The sequence below is a fragment of the Phocoena phocoena genome, chromosome 5 (assembly GCF_963924675.1).
Source record: "Phocoena phocoena chromosome 5, mPhoPho1.1, whole genome shotgun sequence".
Taxonomy (NCBI): Eukaryota; Metazoa; Chordata; class Mammalia; order Artiodactyla; family Phocoenidae; genus Phocoena; species Phocoena phocoena.
The window spans coordinates 64,627,828-64,641,660 of NC_089223.1; the positions used below are offsets into that span (position 1 = coordinate 64,627,828).

Sequence of the window (13,833 nt, forward strand, 5' to 3'; positions counted from 1 at the left end):
AGGTGTGAAGACATCTTACTGATGTTTTAATTTGCATCTTCCTGATAACATACAATATGGAGAATCTTTTCATATGCTTATTTTCCACTTGTATATCTTCTTTAATGAGGTATCTGTTAAGGTCTTTGACCCATTTTTTAATCATGTTGGGTTTTTTCTTATCGTTGAGATTTAAGAGTTCTTTGTATATTTTGGATAACAGTCTTTTTCAGATGTATCTTTTGTAAATATTTTCTCTCAGTCTGTGGACTATCTTCCATTCTTTTGACACTGTGTTTTATAGAGAAGAAGGTTATAATTTTAATGAAGTCCAGCTTATCGATTTCTTTCATGGATCATGCCTTTGGTGTTATATGTAAAAAGTCATTGCCATACCCAAGGTTATCTAGATTTTCTCCTATGTTGTCATCTAGGAGTTTTATAGTTTTGCATTTTACATTTAGGTCTGTGATCATTTTCGGTTAATTTTTGTGAAGGTCTGTGTCTAGCTTTTTCTTTTTGCATGTGGATATCCAGTTGTTCCCACACCAGTTGTCAAAGAAACTGTCTTTGCGCCAATGGATTGTTTTCTCTCCTTTGTCAAAGAACAGTTGACTATATCTTTGGAAATCTATTTCTAGGCTCTCAATTCTGTTCCATTGATCCATTTTCTATTCTTTTGTGAATACTGCACTATCTTGATTACTGTTGCTTTACAGTAAGTCTTAAAGTTGGGTAGTATCCGTCCTCCAACTTTGTTCTTCTCCTTTAATATTGTGTTGGCTATTCTGGGTCTTCTGCCTCTCCATGTAAACTTTAGAATCAGTTTGTCTGTCAGTATCTATTAAATAACTCGCTGGGATTTTGATTGGGATCGCATTGAATCTATGATCAAGCTGAGAAGAACTGACATCTTGACAATATAGTGTTTTCCTATCCATGAACATGGAATATCTCTCCATTTATTTAGTTCTTCTTTGATTTTGTTCATCAGAATTTTGTAGTTTTCCTCATATAGATCTTGTACATATTTTGTTAGATCTGAAAGTATTTGATTTTGGAGGGTGATAATGTAAATAATAAGATATTTCAAAAGAAATGTGCACCACTTTCAAAAGACTCTTCTGAGGTGGTCTTGATCATCTGATGGAAGCAAGATAGCAGCTGGCTCGGCCAACAGGTTTGTGTTTATGTGGGATGTCAGAAGCACGAGGATTTTGTATAAGCTGCCCAGCCATGCTGGCTCCATCAATGAAGTGTCTTTCTACCCTGATGAGTCCATTATTCGCTCATCATCCAGTGACAAGAGACTGTATATGGGGGAGGTTCAGTGAAGATATGGAATGGAAGACTTGGGGCAACTTGACCTTGATGTCTCAGATTGCATCAGGGGCATCAAATGGTGTCCAGGCCATCATCTTCCCTTCAGATGAAAATCATTACTAGCATAAAATAAGGAGATGGCCATATTCCAATGACCACATGTCTTCCATTTCACCAGAATGATTAAGGCAAGCTTCCAGGGCCCTGTAAAAACCAACTGCTGTATTTCAGGGACTGTTTTATTTTCCCTCTTTATTTTTTTTTCTTTAAATAAGATTTCTTCAAAAGGGCAGATATTAGGTGGTTTGTAGTTTCCTGTTTTCTAATCCAAGCTAAAGACAGGGACTGTGACTAAAATTTGTTGGGGAATTTTTTTCAATAACTGGCTTTCTCTGCTTCTCTGAGTTATTTTGTACTAAAAGCCAAATAGATGCCTTTTTACAAGGCAAGAAAATGTGTTTTTAGTTTCAAATTGTACTTGTTCATTGAGAACTCTCAGAGTTGTCCACACTCAGCCTCCAGCAATTTGTCAATTACAGTTCAGGTTTTTCTGCCCAGGTAGTAGTTCCCACAGAAATTCCTACTTGTGAGTTTCTGCTCCAATAAGTTGTGACTCTCTGTATTCACTTGTTTCTCCAACTCGAAGGGCAACAGTTTGACCTTTGACCTCACTTCTCTGACAGAGAAGTCTAAGAAGAATTGTTGATTTTCCAGTTTCTTCAGCTTTTTACAGTTTTTAGCACAGAGTGGTGACTTCTTAAAGCTCCTTACATGCTGGACTGGAAACTGAGAGCCCATTACCTATTTTCTTCATTATTTTTTACTTTCTGTATATCCAAGTTTCTATCTGGTATCACTTCTCTTTAGTTTGAAAATTTTTCTTTAGTACTTATTGTAGTATAAATTTGCTTTTAGCAAATTCTCTCAGCCTTCTTTCATCTGAAAATATCCTTATTTTACCTTCGTTTTTGAAGAATGTTTTTAGTTGGATATAAAATTCTATGGTGACAGTTTATTTCCTTTAAAGATGGTGTTGCATTGTCTTCTGAGATGTTTTCTGTCTTGTCTTCTGTGATGTTTTCTGTCTTATATAGTTTCTGATGAGAAATCAGCTATCATTCATATCATTGTTCCTATATGTATGTCTTATTTTCTGGTTGCTTTTAAGATGTTCTCTTTCTCTTTATGTTTCACCAATTTGGCCATCATGTGTTTAGAAGGGGTTTTCTTTGTATTTATCTTGCGTGGGGATTGTTGCATATCTTGGATCCATGGGTTGGTGTTTTCATCAAATTTAGAAAGTTTCAGTTATTTAAGTATGTTTTTCTGCCTGCTTATCTCTCTCCCCCTCATACTCAAATTCATGTACATTAGAAACTTGATATTATTCATGGTATGGATAATCTATTCATTTTTCTCTTTTTTCTTTCTTTCCTTCAATTTGAGCAACTGCTATTGTTCTATCTCCCCATTCACTCTCCTCTGTAGTGTCTAAATGCTACTCATAAGCCCCAAGTGTCTTAGATATTATATTTTTCAGTTTTATATTTTCTATTTTTTAGTGTTTAAATTGTTCTCCTGAAATGCTTCATATTTTTACCTATTATATCCATATTTTTAAGTAACTTCTTTAACATATCACAATAGTTGATTTAAAGTCCTGGTCTGGTAATTCTAATAACTGAGTCATCTTTGGATTTGCATCACTTGACGGCTCCTACGTCCTAACTTCAAGTGTGAGTTCTGCCGTGCCATTTTTTTTAAATGTTAATTCTCCCATGATGCAGCTTTCGCATTGGTGTAGAAAAGAATCCAACATGATCTGAAATATCAGTGAAGCCTCTTTTCTGGGTCAGAACTTACCCAGCAGGTAGAAGAAGACAGAATCCCACTGGAATGGGCCCCGAGGTGGTGGAAGTATTTGGGTGGTTTTAGACATCTGAACAGCCCTGGATTTTAAATGTAGGGGATTTTCTGGGTTTAGCTCTAGACCCTATCCTCTTCTCAGTCTGTGTACTTTTACTGGATGATCCTATCCATTCTTACGACTCCAGTTACCGTCTATATACTGATAAATTCCAAAACTATACTTATAGTCCAAACTTTCCTCCTGAGTTCCAGACCCAAATATCCACTGCATACCTTTCCATCTGGAGGTCATAAAGGCACTTTCAACTGAGCATATTCATAACTTAACACATACATAATTCTCTCTCTCTCTCCCTCTCTTTCTTTCTCTCCTGCCAGACTTTAGGTTATCACAATAAAAAATTTTAAATACTTTACACAAAACTGTATATAAAATTTAGTATATTTAAAAAATTGAGGTAACATGAAATTCCTAAGGTATCATTTCTTGTTAAGATGTGCACTAACAATGAAAATAACATCCTATTTTATATCATTTTACATTAGAATTTTTTCATTATTTAACTCTTGAATATCTATTATTTGCATAATCCAAAATATAAAAAGCCTATTAAATGAGGTCATTGCCCAGGCGAAAAGAAGATTTAGAGGAAGCATAAATTATTGTTTTCAAGTGTGTAAAGGTGTCGTGTGCAGAAATCAATGGAGTATCTCTTTGCCACTTCATCCAAAATCTAAAAAGAAAACTGTCTGTTAACCTCACTGAGTTGTGACTTGGTATATGCTATGAATTTAAAGTATGGGCATCAGTAACATATTCATCACTGAAACCTGAAAAAACAAAGTCCTTTGTTGGGGTGTATCCCAGGAAACCAAAGGGAGTGTGTCACATTCCTTAGCCTGGGATATGACACAAAATGATGCACAATTGCCAACGCCAAGTCTATAGGTAAGACCATCATGTATTTCTCCCAGTGTAAAATTACTGGAAAAGATATTCTTTTCTTTTTTTTCTTTAAAGAACATAGGTGGTAATTTGAGGCTAAGTTGGGAGTAGTTGGCTACTTAGGCTATAGAACAGAGGAGCTTGAAAAAAAAATGCTTAGAAACCTTGTCCAGGATTTGTCTCTGATTCCCATGCTCTTCTCCTATTTTACATCTTCAATGAGCATGACAGCAAAGAATTGGTGTTTGTCTCAAAACTGCCCCTGAGAAATGGCAAGTCCTGCACCTGAATGTCTGTTAGCTTTCCCTCATTAGACAATCCAATGTGTATCCTTGTGGAAGGCCAGCCCCAAGGGACCAGACTCAGCCTGCCCCTGTGTCTCCAGAACTGGTTCCACAGTTGGGCTTTGTTTTTCCATGGGTCCATAAAGTAGTAGAAAGTGTGGAAAGAGCTCAAAATCTAAAGTCAGAGACCAGTATTTAAATTCTTGCTCCCAAACCCATTAGCTGGGTAACCTTAGATAATTCTTACCTTTCCTTCTCTGAAAAAATGGAAGTAATAGTACCTTCCTTGCATGGTTGCTGTGTTAACTAGATAAGACACTCTAGGACCTGATAGTGAGTTGGTGCTCTGTAAATGCTAATTTCTTCCCCACTCCTTTTCCTTTCAGCCTCTAGGTAAGTTATGGGAAGGAGTGGTGCAAATCACCAGCTACAGCCACAAAGACATTAGTGAAAGAAAAGTCTGTGGAAGTGAATATTGTGCATGTTTGCATTTTTATTCCCCTTGATTCTTCATTAATCCTATGGTTTGGTATGGAAAGAAGAAAATTATGTTCTCCTCCTAAGGTTGGCCTCTTTCAGTTGAATCCAATCTGTTTTGCAAACTCCCTCCAAGCAGAGAGCAGCATCTTGTCCCTGCTTTTCTACAGGATCGCTCAAGCTCTGAGGGTGTACTCCCTGCAGAATAATTGCTGTCCCATCAGTCCTCTGTACCGATGGAGGTTAGAGCCTGGGAAACACTCATGGAAAAAAGCAATCAAGTGGACAATGCCAAGGATGTAACGGTGACTCAGGTTTTTCTCAGTTCAGTGGTAGCCACTCTCCGCATTCAGCCTGAAGGAAAAGAGAGGCTATATGAGGAAGGTGATTTGGGATCTGAAAGCAAAGGATTTGTTATATTTATATACACAAACTTTTTCCCTCCAGTGGTTCACACGGAAATTCAGGAACAACATTGCTCTTCTGAAAGCTATTTCAGGATTCCACACGTTTTGTTGACATTTGGATACAAGCTTAAGCAATGCTGTGCCGGTAAGCTGGCTCTCTGGGTGGGGAGTGGGAGACCCTATTGTTGGCACCTGCTGGTTTCCGTGGTGTAAATACTGCCACCTGGGTTGATTACACGCTTCCCAACCTGACATCCCTGAGCATGGGGTTGGGAAGAGCCGTGAAGAACTGGCTCTCTTGATTTGGTGCAAGCTGGCTCTGGCATCACACTCAGCTCAGGGCTCATGTTTAGTGATAATAGCTATTGGCAAATTCAACCCTTGTTGAAAACAGACATCATCGAGTTCTAGAATTCACTCTCTTGCTCTATGGCCTGCATTTTGGTCATTGTTCCTCCTGCTTTTTGAAGCGGCTCAGTGAATCTCACCGCTGTGGACCCCAGACCCTTTGACTTAATGAAGATTGATGTCTTCATTAGATTTTGAAAAGGAATGCTTGGACATTTTATTACCTGGTGGCTGGTGCCTAGTACTCTCTGTTCCATGGCCCATCTCCCCCACCTCCTGTGACACATTCCTGAAAAGGCTCCAGGAAAAAAATGTTACAGCCTTGGCAGATCAGCGTTTTCTGATTGTGCAATATTCTTCCTGAGAAACCCCATTCTCCAAAGGCAGTCATTCTGAAACTGGAGCTAGAAATGGGAGTACAGACTGGCCACCGGGAGGGTGGCCTAGGAGGCCAAGTGGTGGAGAGCTGGGACAGAATAAATCGATGGGAGATGGCGTCCGTGTATATTCTGCCAGTTTTATGGGTTTACAAAACTGTCAAAAATTGCATCAGAAAGAAGAAAGGAATGAAAGAGTATTTACTTTTCCAAATACTCCATTTTCATTTTAATTATTTTTCACCCCTTGCAAAGCAATTTCACAAACATTGTCTCGTTGGCTCCTCATAGCAGGCTGATGAGACATAATAATATTGTTAATATAATAAAATAACATACTACATATCATATATCGGTATAATGTAATATTAATAGTAATATGATAAATATGGTTATTTCTCCTTTACAGCAAAGGCACTGAGATTCAGAGAAGACAAATGACTTGTTTAGGGTCATACAGATGTTAATGACAGTGGAGGAACTTGAGCCCCACGTGTCTGATGCCTGGCTAGAGCTTGCTCTATACCAGACTGTGTGTATATGTGGTGATCAGAGGTTTCTATCAGCTCTGATTATGTAATCACATGTGCCAGGTGGCATCAGAACTGTCAGAACGTTTAAACAAGTCTGAAGTTGTGCTACTATCCAAGGAGTTTCAACGGCTCCTGGAGGTCAGATGTTTTCCAAGATGTAGTTCAGTAACACCTCACTTATTCAGGGGCTGGCAGGGAAGGAGATAATCTGCAAAAATAAAATGTCCGTGTAATTATTCACATCCCTTAAGCTTCCAAATTTCGAATGAAATCTTTTAAAATGACGTGGCACATCACCCCGTGTTTTTAAACATAGAATGCAAAACACAACTTGTTTAAGGCATCATTAACTTAGGGCATCGTTGACTTAGGGCATCATTGTCAATCTCAGTTTTTTTAGACTTTAATTTACAACGCTCCAGGGCACTACACTACAAGGTTCCACACTGCTGTGCTTTTTGGAGTTCCTGTTTCTTTTTGGCTTCTATTGGTGCACTTACCTTTTTTTTTTTTTTTCCTTTTAATGTGGGTGTGCCTTTGGAAGCAGGCTGTGGGGGTTTTTTGTTTTTCTGTGTTTTTTTTAAAGCTGTGGTTTTCTCTTTTTTTTTGAAGATGTTGGGGGTAGGAGTTTATTAATTAATTAATTTTTTTTTTCTGTGTTGGGTCTTCGTTTCTGCGTGAGGGATTTCTCTAGTTGTGGCAAGTGGGGGCCAGGCTCCAGACGCACAGGCTCAGCAGCCGTGGCTCACGGGCCCAGTTGCTCCTCAGCATGTGGGATCCTCCCAGACCAGGGCTCGAACCCGTGTCCCCTGCATTAGCAGGCAGACTCTCAACCACTGCGCCACCAGGGAAGCCCTGCGCTTACCTTTAACAGCCTCTGCACCCTCTTCTATCTTGCTGTTTCTAATCTGTTAAGGAGTGAGCACCTGGTCCAGATAGACTTGTTGATGAAGTAGTAGGAGATAGGTTTTAAATAAAGGTTTGCATAATCCTCCTAGGAGTAAGCACTTTCTATCATCTTTATTTGTAGGGGTATGGTAGGAGCTCTTGTTGTGCTGCTCAGATCCCTTTCCCAGACTAGTTCTCTTGTCACTCAGCTGCTGTGAGTGTTGATGACCCATGCTTGCAGCTGGACCCTTCCCTGAAGACTCACTCTCAGTCCACAGGAGCTGTTCCACCCAGAAATGCCTGGGAAGTGTCCCCCTACCTCTGGCATGGTTGCAGCCAACTACTAATCCAGGGGTATAAAATCCCCAACCTCTTTGCCTCCAGGTGGGGTAACTCTCTGAGGCCATCCTTGTCCCTTGTCCCGGAACTTCCCGTGGGATTGGGCTGAGGCTGGACTGTAGCCGAATCCACATCTCGCTTTGTTTCGCCCCTGCCCCTGTCTTGCTTCCCTCGCTCTTTTACAAGATGTCCCTGACAGCACTTGCATGAGACTCAGCCTCTGATTCCAGAGACTCTAACCTAATGCAGGCTTCCCCTGCTTTCCCGCTTTTCATATTCTCAGCTATATTCTGGAAACATCTCCCTATCCCTTTCCTCAACTCAACATTAAGAGAGGAGGGTAGCCAAATCATAAAAGAAAGAATGCCTAATGAGAAAAAAATATTTTTGCAAAAAATATATTAGAAATTTTAAAATTCGTCACACTTCGACTTAAAGCCTACCTTATGAGTCACTGTACTAGGGTCCTAGAATACAGATATAAAAGACACAATTTCCCTTCACCTTATTCTTTTGGGAAATTCACAGCCTATGAAGAAACCAACAAGTAAGTAGGGCAATTATCATACGTCATAATAAACGCTGTTATTGAAGTCAGAACTCATTTATTCTTTCAAGAAATATTTCTCAAGCATCTACTATATGCTAAACGTTTGGAGTCCAAGCAACCCAGAACAAAGAACTGTAGAATCCAAAGGCTGGTGAAGAGATGATGGTTTTGACTTTGGAAATGATATTGGAGTTGGTTCTGGTAGAATGAGCAGGAGTTGACTAGGTGAAGGTTAGGGAAAGGGTTCGGATCAAAGGACAATGACCTGAAAGCGTGTGGTGTTGGGGGGCGCACTTGGGAGAAGTTTATCACGGTAGGAGATGAGGAGAAGACAGAGAAGAAGGCAGTGGATGGAGGTGAAGGGGATGGATTATCTGCCAGGATGAGAAGTTTGGCTTTTATACTGTAGGTAATTTGAAGCCAAGAGAGCCTTATGAACCTGGGAATGAGACCAAGACCATTTCAGTAGGAATATGATGGTCAACACTGGGCAGGGAGAGAAGTGGGAGCTCACAGCTCAACAAGCAGATGCCTGCATCAGGCTCTTGAGTGCAGCTACCGGCAGCCCTAATGACCCGTGACATCATGGCTTAGCTATGGTGCTGTGGTCCAATCCATGTCTCTTCAAGGAAGAGAATGAAGAATTCCTAAGTTTTTCTCTCTTGAAAATTTGATCTGTAAAGGAACTCAAAATTCTCCTTCTGAGCACTTCTTGTGTTAGAGGTGGTTAGCTGTCTATATTTGACTTGATAGCATCAAGAAATATTCAAGGGAATCTCTGTCCCCAGAACCCATAGCCTGTCATCATTGCCCGAAAGGCTACAGTTGCATGTCCATCCTTATGACTCACCAGTCTCTCACCAGGCTAGGAGAGAAGGTGGGTATTGGCGGGGAGAAGAGGGCAAAGAAGAGAGATTGTGGGCTCTCTGTGGTGCCATGGGGATATGGGGGTAGTGGGGATGGGGAAGGGTGCTGAAAGAAAGGGAAGAGGCAGAAAATCAGAGCTTGAGGGAGGCATAAATATACATTTTCTTTCCAACACTGCAATAGGCAGGCGCTGGCTGCTCAAATTTACATCAGTATCACTTAATGCCAAGTATTCTGATTATTTTATTAAGGGGAAAATATTTTCAGACTGAGCAATTCCTGTCTTTGTTTATATTTTCCCTAGTACTAATAACAACAATAATAAATAAACGTTTAACAGTTACCATATGCCCGGCATTGGGCTAAGAACTTTGCCTACATTAATCTCATTTAATTCTTCCCCAAACCTATGATAGAGATATTGTTAGTACTGACTTATAATGGAAGAGGAAAGTAAAGTCTAGAGAGCTTATGTGACATGCTCAGAATCACAGTTTGTGAGTGGCATACCCAGGTCAATCAGCTTCACTCCAAAGTCAATCCTTAAACTCTGGCTTTCCCAGTATGGTTATTCGCCCCTTCGTCCACCATTTCAAACGCTTTTTGTCATTCAAGGCCCATCTCCAGTTTCTTTTGTTCACTTAACTGACATTATTGAGCACCTGCCATGTATATTGCATCCTCATCTTCCAGGGAGCTTTTCCACACTGATTTCTACCTTCTTTAAACACCTGAGTCTTTAAAGTAGGGAGTGAGTCTTACTACGAATAGATTTGTATGGTTCTCTAAATGTTTTTAGTGGATTTATTATTTCTTTTCCCCTTCAAAGATTTTAATCCATGGCCAGGTCAGGATCAAGTCTTCAAGTTTCCTATCTTCTCAACAGCACCCAATTCAGTGTTGGGTGGATGTGTCAGGAAGGCCCTGACTCTTAGCCCATCCAGGGGCTGTATTTTAAGGAAGAAGAAACACATGTGTGGATCTGATAAGATCTGAGTGATATGTGGAGAAGATGCCCTATGAGTGACGATCAGCTGTGTTTACCATTTAACTCTACAGCGGCAAGCCAAGATAACTGTCGTGGTCTGTGGACAGAAGTTCATGAAGATCACTGCTTGACAGGTCAGAGTAAAGGTCTCTTTCTTTCAAAATATGTGAAGGGGCAGGAAACGTGTGCACCAGGTGTTTTGTGTTCATGACGGCCTGGGAAAGATAATTCTGTCTGCTCGATAAGAACATTGTGCTCTACACACCAGGTTGTTTTTCCAGCAGCTATTTTCTGCCTATAAAAACGAGCATCACTGGCTCTCAACTTCTTTCCGCAAATCCCCTGGGCTGCAAACAATAACAAAAGGTATCATATTTATACAAAGCTGCCCTCAGAAAAGCTCAAGGACCTGAACAAAGCTTGTTTTCATATATAAGAGTTCTTATATAATCCCCAAGGGGAAAGGGGGCAGAGGGTGACAATTGAGTTTGGAACGTGGTCACTCCCAGCTAACAAAACGGAAAAGTGAGGGCCTATTGCAGGACACACTGACGGTCGTGATCAGGACAGGAAGTCTGTCTTTCCCACTTCCTGTCCAGGGTTCTGAACACTGGACCACACTGCCTTGTCAGAAATCTGAAAATCTGGGGGAGACGGCTGGAGGGGAATGCGTGGGAGAGAAAGCCCAGCCACACGAGAAGGGATGCTGCAGTCTCACTGCCTTTAGCGTCTGTTTTCACCAGTCAGGATTCTGCAGCTCCTAGAGCGAGTGCCCTTTTTGTCCTAGGTAGGACTGATTCGGGGTGGGGGGGGGGTAGAATTTTCATCACCCTCATTAGGAGTTACAGCTGAACCAGAGTAGATCTCAGAGGTCTGGGTGGTTTGGGGAAGAAGAGCCATCTGAGCAAAGGGCATTCTGTAAATATTTGTTACACACTTGGATACAAAGATAAGTAAGGCATAAGCTCTGGATTCAGTCCAGAGCATCATGTAACAGGGGAGACAAACACAGGATGAGAGGATCTGTGAGTGCTAGATGGATACAAGAAAAGAAAGGCAGTTACTTTTTTTTTCAAATTCTTATTGGAATATGGTTGCTTTACAATGTTGTGTTAGCCTCCACTGCACAACAAAATGAATCAGCCGTACACATACAGATATCCCGTCGCTTTTGGACTTCCCTCCCATTTAGGTTACCACAGTGCATTAGGTAGAGTTCCCTGTGCTATTACAGTATGTTCCCATCAGTTGTCTATTTTATACGTAGTATCAATAATGCATATGTGTCAATCCCAGTCTCCCAATTCCTCCCAACCCACCCCTTTCCCCCTTGGTATCCATACAAAAGGCAGTTTCTTTTTGATTGTGAATTTGAGTCGGGACTCCATGGGCCTGGGAGGGGGTCATTTTTTTTTTTAAACATCTTTATTGGAGTATAATTGCCTTACGATGGTGTGTTAGTTTCTGCTGTAACACGAAGTGAATCAGCTATACATATACATATATCCCCATATCCCCTTCCTCTCGCATCTCCCTCCCACCCTCCCTATCCCACCCCTCTAGGTGGTCACAAAGCACCGAGCTGATCTCCCTGTGTTATGTGGCTGCTTCCCACTAGCTATCTAGTTTACATGTGGTAGTTTTGGCGGAGGCTTGAAGGATAAGCAGGAAGGGTTTTAAGGGATACCTTCTACACTGCATTGAGGCAGTATCTCTCTAGTAAAATCACCTGGGGAAGCTTTTTAGGCAACCCCTCATCCCTAAATCATTGGATTTAATTATTGGAATCAAGTGTCACCTGGGCGTAAGTATTATTGAAGAGCTCCCAGGTAATTTTACTGAGCAAACAAGAGAGACAACCACAGAAGGAGCATGGGCTTTGGAATTAGACGGCCTTGTTCTAACACCCTGTGCCATTCGACTAGACCCATTGTGGCGGCTGTGTCCGTGTCCCACAGCTGCTCTGTTTCCTCCTATTTCTACCAGTGCCTGGGAAGAAACCCTGCCATGGGAGAGTCCCTCCCCTTTGACAAACTTTCCTTGACTGAAAAAGCCTGGACTGGGAATCAGGAAATCTGGATTCTATCCCAGCTCCGCCCCTGAGATGCTACATGCATGTGCTGGGTCACATAAGGAGATAAAGCAAAGACACTTGGGATTAATATTTGCAAGACATCGCACTAGGTACTCAACGCATCTCCGGGCCTCAACGTCCCCATCGGTTGAGGTTTTTAGATCAGCATTTGTAGTCCATAAGGTCTATTTAAGAGGCCATGACCAGAATTATCTTTAAAGAATGATGTAAAGCATAATAGAAAAGTGGAGTGCACTGCATAGAACAGGGCAAGTATTGTGAAGTACAATTTTGTTTCAGTTATAAGTACATGCATTTACTGCGTCATAATGTAAAATAAATGTCATGTTACAGGTTGTAAGTTAAAAACTTTAAGAGTACTCACGGGCAGTACATATACTAAAATTGGAAAGATACAGAGAAGACCAACATGGCGCCTGTGCAAACACATGAAGCATTCCATATATTTTTTTAATGTTACATTTTTTTTTTTACCACAACTTTAAAAAAAGAGTTTGAGAAACATGGGATTAGATGCTCTCTGTGGACCCCTCCCTTCTGCTTTATAGCCCTTGACTACTCCAGCCTACCCTGAACCTACCTTTCTGTAACCTCCTTTTAGTTAGTACCGTGTAATTCTAGCCTATCATTTATTTCTTTCAAGAGGGAGGCAGGACAGTGTAGTGGTTAAAAGCACCTTACTGAGTTAGATAAATCTATATTTGAATCGAATATCTTCACTTATTTGTTGAATGACCTAGAAAATATACCCAACCTCTCCTAGCCTTGGGTTTCTTATGTGGGTGATCACATCTAGGACACACAATGTTTCTAAGATTAAATATGATGCTGAAAGTCAAACTCTTAGCATGAATCATCTTGTTCACAGAAAGTGCCTGGTGCAGAACAGCAATTATTATCTGACTTCCCGTCCACCCAGATTTTAAGGCACAATCTGCAATTTCGTGCCTGGAATATACAAAGTCATAAATACCTAATGCATAGAAAACCAAGGATTCCAGCCCCAAGCAGCCCCTCAGGCTGGAGAGCAGCCATTCTCTGTTGGCATGCCCCAGGGCCATCCAGGTCTCAGGAGGAGAGGCAGGGCGCTCTGTCCTCTACGCTTGCATCCCCTTCGCTTTTCCTCTGACACGATTGGTCGAACCTCGGAAGGCAAGGCAGAAGGCAGATCCTGGCTACAATTTGCTTCAGGGATCGAAACATCCATGACATGGCAGTGCCATCCAAACCAAGACAGATGGAAACTCAAGATCATCTGTTTCACGAGCATCTACCTGAGATGGTTTCAGATAGAAGAACAGGACAAAGAAATGAGAAAGAGCTGGTGGCCAGAATACTGAGAAAATGGGGGTAAGATTCAGACATTACACCAGGAAAAAGTGACCATTATCCAACAGTCAACAAATAAGCAACTCACTAGGTCTTAATTGCCTCACAAATACTCTGGGAACCAAAGCATTGTCTTGTAAATGATTCATTTCAGGAAGTACCCACTAATCAATTACTAGGGCTTCTGTGTAACAGTTTCCCCAGATTTGTAGGTGGTGATCCTGTGAACTGGAT

At 41.1% G+C, this 13,833-nt stretch overlaps 1 pseudogene; it reads left to right on the plus strand.

Annotated features, from left to right (window-relative positions):
- The first annotated feature begins 12,626 nt into the window (after positions 1-12,626).
- On the plus strand, positions 12,627-12,718 carry LOC136124021 (U6 spliceosomal RNA; annotated as a pseudogene).
- Positions 12,719-13,833: the final 1,115 nt, after the last annotated feature.